Source organism: Melospiza melodia, chromosome 1 (genome assembly GCF_035770615.1).
Source record: "Melospiza melodia melodia isolate bMelMel2 chromosome 1, bMelMel2.pri, whole genome shotgun sequence".
NCBI lineage: Eukaryota > Metazoa > Chordata > Aves > Passeriformes > Passerellidae > Melospiza > Melospiza melodia.
The window spans coordinates 44,696,757-44,704,420 of NC_086194.1; the positions used below are offsets into that span (position 1 = coordinate 44,696,757).

At 40.7% G+C, this 7,664-nt stretch overlaps 1 protein-coding gene across 1 annotated transcript in view; it reads right to left on the reverse strand.

The window, feature by feature from the left end:
• The window catches only part of LOC134418159 (C-C chemokine receptor type 5-like), a 37,107-nt gene that overhangs the window by 12,052 nt on the left and 17,391 nt on the right, over nucleotides 1-7,664 (reverse strand). The gene's annotated exons all lie outside the window — the stretch shown is intronic.

Here is a 7,664-nt window from a genome sequence, read left to right on the forward strand (position 1 = left end):
AAGGCAACATTTCATATCAGGCACTTGATTTTAAGCACCTGTGACTACATATTGACCTGTAGCCAAATTACTATCATCATATAGAGGATAGAGCCTGTTACAAAAGACAGACCCCCCCTGAAAGTGTCTTTTTCAGCCGTATTGAGACTCTGAAGAAATCCAGAGGAAGGAAATTGTGTTTATTGGTCTAGAAAGCATGACCTGTGAGAAGTGATTGCAAAAGGACTAGAGGATTTCTCAGACTTAATTTCTATGAATTTACTCTTAGTATCTTTCCTGTATGGGTTTAATGGGCTTTATAAACATTAACAAATTCATATAACTTCCTAAGAGACAGAAGCAGAGGAAGCAGTGGGACAAAGTCTCCCAAAATCAGCGACATTGCCAGGAGAAGATTTCCATTTAAAATTAGGTTCTCCATCTTCATTAAAAATTAGAATGACCGGTAAGAAAAGAGTACAGAAACTTCAGCATGCTAATCCATTGAAATTCTGGAAATAGGGAAGTACTGCTCGACCAAAGGGAAGAATCAAAAAAGAATGAAGAACATCTGCAACAAAACTGTCTTAGTTCATCTGGAGCTTTCTACAAGCTGTCACAACAGTACCACTGAGAGAACTAAAGCAAGGGAATCGCATGTACTTCTATTACTCCATCAGTTACTGAATGTAAGAGAAGACTAGCTTTTTGTGACAATAATACAATGTTTTGTGCATAATGAAGTCAGGCTGTGGGGATACACTTAAAGGCACTGAAATAATTTTCCTTTTTTCTTGAACAAGTATCTTTTCCTGTGGAGGGAAAGGGATGCTAGAGACAGATCACTAATGGCAAAAATATTGGTAATTTTACCAACCAGATTACCTAAATAGAAATGACTGGTCTTCAGCTATATGCCAGTTAGACTGTAGAAAAGACAAGAGATGGCCTTGCAGTTCATCTCATTTTCTAGGCTTTCCATGGAAGGAGAAATGCTGACTTCAGTCCTTGTGTCAAAGCCTGAAGGTGCACTCTGAGGGAGTTATTTTCCAATGTGCTTCAGCCATTTTTTATGATTAAATTGAATGAAGCAGATCTTTTGTGCTAAAAGAGGAATCCAATAAATATCTTGATGAGACCTGTGCTGCAGATTCTTCTCGAGCACCCTCACCCACAGCAGCTCGCATCAGACATTTTGCTGACTGTCTTCATGTTTACAGGGATGGGCATGTGGCAACTTTGTTTGAGCACAAGGAGGAGCACAGAGCAGGCCTTTGCAAGGTCTGTTAGTAGGGAATTCTTTCCCAATTCCTCCAAACTGGAAGGTGTAGGCTGCAGGAATCATCTCTCTCCCACCCTTAGTTGGTAGTTGGCTAGCTAATCCAAGGGCTCCTTCTCTAGTCAAGGGACAGAGGTGGGTATTTGCAGAGGGTGGCAAACTGTTTTAAGCTACTCCACCTTAGGCTGGAATGAATCACCTAATGTGGGGAGCTCTCTTTAATGATATGAACAGCCTTAGGCAGCAAGTTCAAGGCAGACAGCCAGCCTGTGCACTGACAAAACTTTCAGGTAACTTGAATGAATGCTTCAGGGCTTTTGGTGATGAGAAACCATCGAGTCAAACATTTTTGTTTTGCTGTTCCTTGGGGCCAAGGTGATGTTTTAGCAGCTAAGCCTGATAATGCTGTCTACTGCCATTGCTGAAGAGGAATAGATCAATGGTAGATCTAAAGACCAGCCCAGGTGGTGATGCACCCAGAGGCTGGAACACATTTGTTATGGCACTAGGAACACTGTACTCTGTTCATGCCCATGAAAACTGCATGTGCTGCCTATCATGGCACAGAAGTAAAGCTGCAAAGCCTTGTGGTGGTGTTTGCAGGGGTCCCAGGACAAGGGAAGAGATGAGAATCTTGACTCCATGTTTCAGAAGGCTGATTTATTATTTTATGATATATATTATATTAAAAGAAAATTATACATTAAAACTATACTAAAAGAATAGAAGAAAGGATTTCATCAGAAGGCTTGAAAAGAATAGAAGGGAATGGAATGATAATAAAATTTTGTGACTGACCAGAGAGTCTGAGACAGCTGGACTGTGATTAGTCATTAATTAAAAACAACCACATGATTAGCCATGTGATTAGCCATTAATTAAAAACAATCAAAGATGCACCTGTTGCATTCCACAGCAGCAGATAATTATTGTTTACATTTCGTTTCTGAGGCCTCTCAGCTTCTCAGGAGAAAAGATCCTAGCAGAAGGATTTTTCATAAAATATGTCTGTGACAAAGCCTGTCCTTCTCTTTCCCTACATCTTCATACCCATGCAGGTGTTCTAAAACTGTGTTTTTTGGAGGGGGAGGGGGGTAGGAACATAAAAGGAAAACAGTTTCTATTGGTGGCTTATGCAAGTTGCCATTAGCTGCTCAGGTGTCACAATACTTCCTTACAGCTTTGGGGCACTTCACGGAGCCTTGAAGAGTAAGACCTGGCAACAGAGATGTAAGTAAACTTGGAGTCCCATATATTCTTGAGATATTCTGCATTACTCACAGAAGAATGACACAAGGACGTATCAATGCGATCTGCCCTTCACATGAACCTCTCCTCACAAACACTGAGGTGCTCAGTCCCCCGCCACAATGCTTGGCTCAGTTTTCAGAATGCACCCTCCCAGCTGAGGAACTGGTTATTTGGGGTTATCTTTACTGCTCTTCACCACAGTGCAGGAGCAGGCCCTATTTAATGCACACCAGCCTTTCTTGGACTGCAGAATTTTGCTTTTCTCTCATGATCATGTCTCTGGTTCTATCAGGCTAACCTCTGAGTCCTTCACAGGTATTACTGTATTTGCCTTCTTAGCACATTTATGAGATGAAGCAGTACAATTATGTCCATTTTGCCAGCACCCACTAATTTGTGGAACCTGGTTTGTAAACTGCTTTTCTCCAAAGTGAAGTACTGTGCTGGAGCAGGGTTCTCATCTGTTGTAGCTGCTGGTTCTTGATGTTCACATTGATTCTTGGAACATGAGGATCACAACAGCAGAGGCTATCTATGAAGATCTTAGTGTGAGTGGAAAGGGAAGGTGCTTAAGGGAAGTGTGCTAGAATTAGTCACTCTGGGGTGAGTAGGATAAAATCAGCTCTAAGTGTCTCACTCGCTTGATGAAATTTGTGCCTGTCCTGTGATAAGTCTGCAGATTCCAGTATTATTTGTGGCACAGGACCTGGCATCTCTGAAATGCAAGCTTTCCCTGATTTTGCTTCTCAGGTATCTGCAGGACTGATCAGTGAAATGGAACCTGAAAGACACAAATGGCTCCAAATAGCCTGCAGTCTTCTCAGAGACTGGCCTCACACTCCTGTGCACCCACCCGGGAGACCCTGCTGTGTTCCTGGGAAAGGTTCCCATGGATAGTCCAGCAGCTACACTGGTAGCCACACTACACCAACTTAAACACTTAATGAATCTGATGTCAGTCATCTTCTGGCATATTTTATTTATGAGTGGAGACATCACTTCCTTTGTGACTTCTATAGAGAAAACAGAAGAATACACAGGGCTTCAGATAAGCCATCAAACCTTTTTTCACAGTCCACAGCAAACTAACCATACATAGAGTCTGTGGTACTACAGATTTCAAATTCTTCTCCATCCTCCATCCAAAAGAGGATGACTGTGATATTTCCTGTACTGCGGTAGATTGCATCCTCTGTATATATTTTTTTAATTTCAAGGCAGTACTAATTGCTGTCTCATAATGGGAATGGAAGAGCTAGCTTACAGCTTTGACACAAGGGAGATATTTCACACCTGCAGTCAGTTGAATGCTTCTAGATAGGCTGTTTGTGCCACTGTGCAAAACAGTCCCAGCAAGAGTGATAGGAAGCCAAGTCCATCTGTATTTGTAAAGCTCTCAGATCACATTGCAGGAGTTGCTTTACATTTAGCATGTGCAAACTATTTTGTCATTCTTCTTGGAAAGATTGTGCAAGCTTTAAGATGAAGGCAAACCACAAGTAAGTGACGAAAATAACTTCAACAAAAACCTATGTAAGATAATTAAAAGGAAAACTGATACTTCTGCCTCAGTTGTACTGAAGTATGCTGAGATAAACACCTACATAAACACCTACATGAATCCTGGGGAAAAAAGAGTATTTTCATTGCCTAAAGTGTACTTGGTTTCACCTGAAATCTCAAAACTTATCACTGGCTTGTTTGTTTGGGAAGTTAACCTTGTACACTGGTGCTCCATTTTACAAGACTTCATCAAGTGACACTGTTTTCAATACTTTTGGATACTGGAGAAGTTCACTGTCTATTACTGTTTTTCACACTGTCCAGGGACGATTTCTAATCTCCTAGTTGTTCATATGTTAAAATGCATTAAACATTAAATGCTTACAAGTGCTCACCACTGGCACTTCCAACTTCCCTCCCTCCACACATTTCACTGAAAAGGCTTTCAGAGAAGTCTAAGCCACCCTAGCCTTTGTGGTTTTAATCTGAAATCAGGGAGTCTCTCCTGAGGTATAACCTAACATTTTCTCTGCCTGAGATAGAAGCTTAAAAAAATCAGTGCCAAAGGTTCTGGACATGAAACACAGCCTGGAGAATCTGTGTCAGAACACTGTGACAAGCGAAAACAGTTTGTCAGCTACCTTGAGAATCAGTGTGAGGGAAGAGAACAGGTTGAGTCACTAGGGGGAGAGACTGGACCGGCCAGCTGACACTGCAGTGCACTGGGATGGATGAGGGAGGACACCTGATTCTCCTCCTCAGGCCAAGAGAAGGAAAGGAACTGCTGACAGAGAAAGAGAGAGAGCAAGCAGCTGGGCACAGGAGTCATCTAAGGGCAAACAGAGTGGTGAGCAGACCTCTGAGATTTTGGGGTTCTTAAAGAAAGTTATAGTTAGGCACGCTTCAGAGCTCAGTGGCATTATGAGGTCATTTCAGCAGAAATTGCAAACCACAGAAAGTTTTGTATCTCACTTCTGGGTTAATTTAATAATGCATTTGGGGTTTGCACTGGAGAATGTATTTTGGTTATAACATATTTCTAATTAAGAAGAGCAAAATCCACACAAGGTATGAGGCAGAAGGCGGTGTGAGGTGTGTTTCTGTAGCCAAGGTTCTACTGTAAGGACTACAAATAGTTACAGTGTGTGGCCACAAATGAGCAATGTCATTGATTTCAGCTATTCCAATTATCCTTTATAACTGGAAACTAAATAAGAGAAGGAGGTAATACATACTTCTTACCTGGATCTTTTTAACTCTGATGTCAAGCCCCAGAAATATTATGGAATTTCCTAATGAGTGCTGTATCCTGACACACTGAATCCAATGGTGGTTCTCAAACATGTGGCAGATTTCTCATAACCCTAATGTGGGGGGTGGGCAAAATGGAGGACATCTGAAATTCAGTCTCACACCTTCTTAAGTTTGGGCTATCCCATGGTAAGTGAAGAGAACTGAGGGACACTGTGAAAGCTCTGAACTTGGCAATCATAGGCTGGAGAAAAGCCAGAAGGAGTCACAAATAGCACCACAATACGCATTATTATTTTGCTTTTCTAACTGTCAGTGCTCCTTTGCAGTACTTTGCACAGTATTAGTATGCTTCCCTTACTGTAATGGTCTGGGAGGTGTTTTTGAGGATGTGCATATTCGGACAAGAGTAGAGTAAGGTCAGACTTGGGTAAGGTTACAGTGCCACAGGCATCAGACTACAAAAGGACGGAGAGAAACATGAGACAGAAAAGTCAGTGAAACATGTTAGCTGAAAATCAATAGATGAAAATTCAAGCCCTTCAGAACACACAGAGAACACAGTTCAGAACCAGGTGGGGAAGTGTTACTAAATGTGAAAAGTGATATTCAGTAGTTTAACTGGCAAGCTGGTGTCAACAGTTTCAATAGAGCTTGGTCTCTGGGGGAACAATAATTGCTTTGGATGTGCAACATCTCATTAGAAGATCTGTTCTACAAACGGCAATAATTTCCTTTTTCCATCCTCTTCTGAACAGTGATCACATTTCCACTAATTTAGTGGAACAAGACTGAGCTATATATTTTGGCACATATTTTCACAGTATCACACCAAGCCCCAGGAAATCCAGGTGACAATAAACCTGACTGTTACTTGGTGCTTTTGCAGTGCTATTTGCAGCTGACAACATCTGAGCACATGAAAAGTAACTGATCTGGATATGAGTTGATTGCAAAATTTCTTTTACCAATTTTGCTGTGTGTCAGAACCTTGAAACTGAGGAAAAGTGAAACTGCTACCTGCTTTATTTCAAGATTATTGCACCTGCGGAAAAAAGTAGATTGTTGTTGACAAGTTTCTGCCTTAAAAAGTGTATAATTGGAGAAATATCACTACCAGCTCATTATTATTATTATCCTGAGAATGTAGTGCTCTTTTCCAGAACTCTTTTAGTGCATACAAGTGCAAAAATTTTTGAACATTGTTGAGTGTCTCCATAGATTCTTTCCATCACATATAAGAAGAGTAGCACAAAGTCTTGTGGTGAAATCATTGTAAATAAAATTTCATGTTTAGAGAAGAGGCACAATGCTTCTGGACGCTCTGCTGTGTACAGGTGCTTTGGGGTGATGCTGGGTGTGTTTGTGTCTCTGTTTTTTACAACAAAAGGGGCAAAATACCTACATGTATTATTCCTTTTCACAGCCACATTATACAGAGGAGGAGCCTGCTGAAGGGAAAACTGTCCTCAGAATCTGCAGTCTGGTTCTGTGGGAGATTGGCTGTGCTTGGGCAGAGGATGTGAGGCTTGGATCTACACTCCTGAATTCTTAAACACCAGTATTTTAAAAACAGCAGTGGAAGATGGGGAGCAGGGGGGTGGGGGGAAGAACTCTTCAGCGAGCCCAGCAAAGCACATTTTTTACTCTTTGGTTAAGGCTTCACATATAATTTGGGCTAAATTCTGCTACTGCACTTACACACACAGAGCATTATTTTAGTAGAAGCTGCACCAAAAAAAAAAAAAAACCAAACAAAACAACAAAAAGAAAGAAACCAGAGTTTGGCCCTTGTCTAGTAACCCAGAGAGACTCTCACTGCTCATTGGGAAAGTGCCAGTGGGTGAGGGCTGGTCAGACAACATTTCCATTACCCCTTCCTCTCAAAATATCCGTTAAAGCAATATAAGCTCTGTTGCCTGTCCCTTCCTACAGGAAAAATGATGGTAAGTGTCACTGAATATTTTATACAGAAATACTTTCATCCAAACTCCAAAATCTGGCCACAGAGAGAAGATAACCTGACCTGAGATACTGATCCACGTTTCTTTTCAATCATTAAAGACCCTATGCAGTCCAAAAAGCCCCACAGAAATGCACAGAAAGTGTTATTTCTAAACAGCAGTTTTCTGAGAAGTAAAAGAATATAATAAGTGAGTTGCAGGGCTTTTCTTGTTCATTGGGGAATAAAGCCTAGAAACGTTACTCATACTATCTATAATAAAATACAGAAGTATTTTCTATACTATATAGTTAATAGCAAGAATATTTTGGCACCAAGGTTTTTTCCTTTTTTTTTAATTTTTAGGAAGGATAAAAATATGAAATTATATTTTCATAAGGAAAGGGAAAATTAGGAAAATATTTAAAATTTTTATTACCTTAAAAAAGAAAATATTTT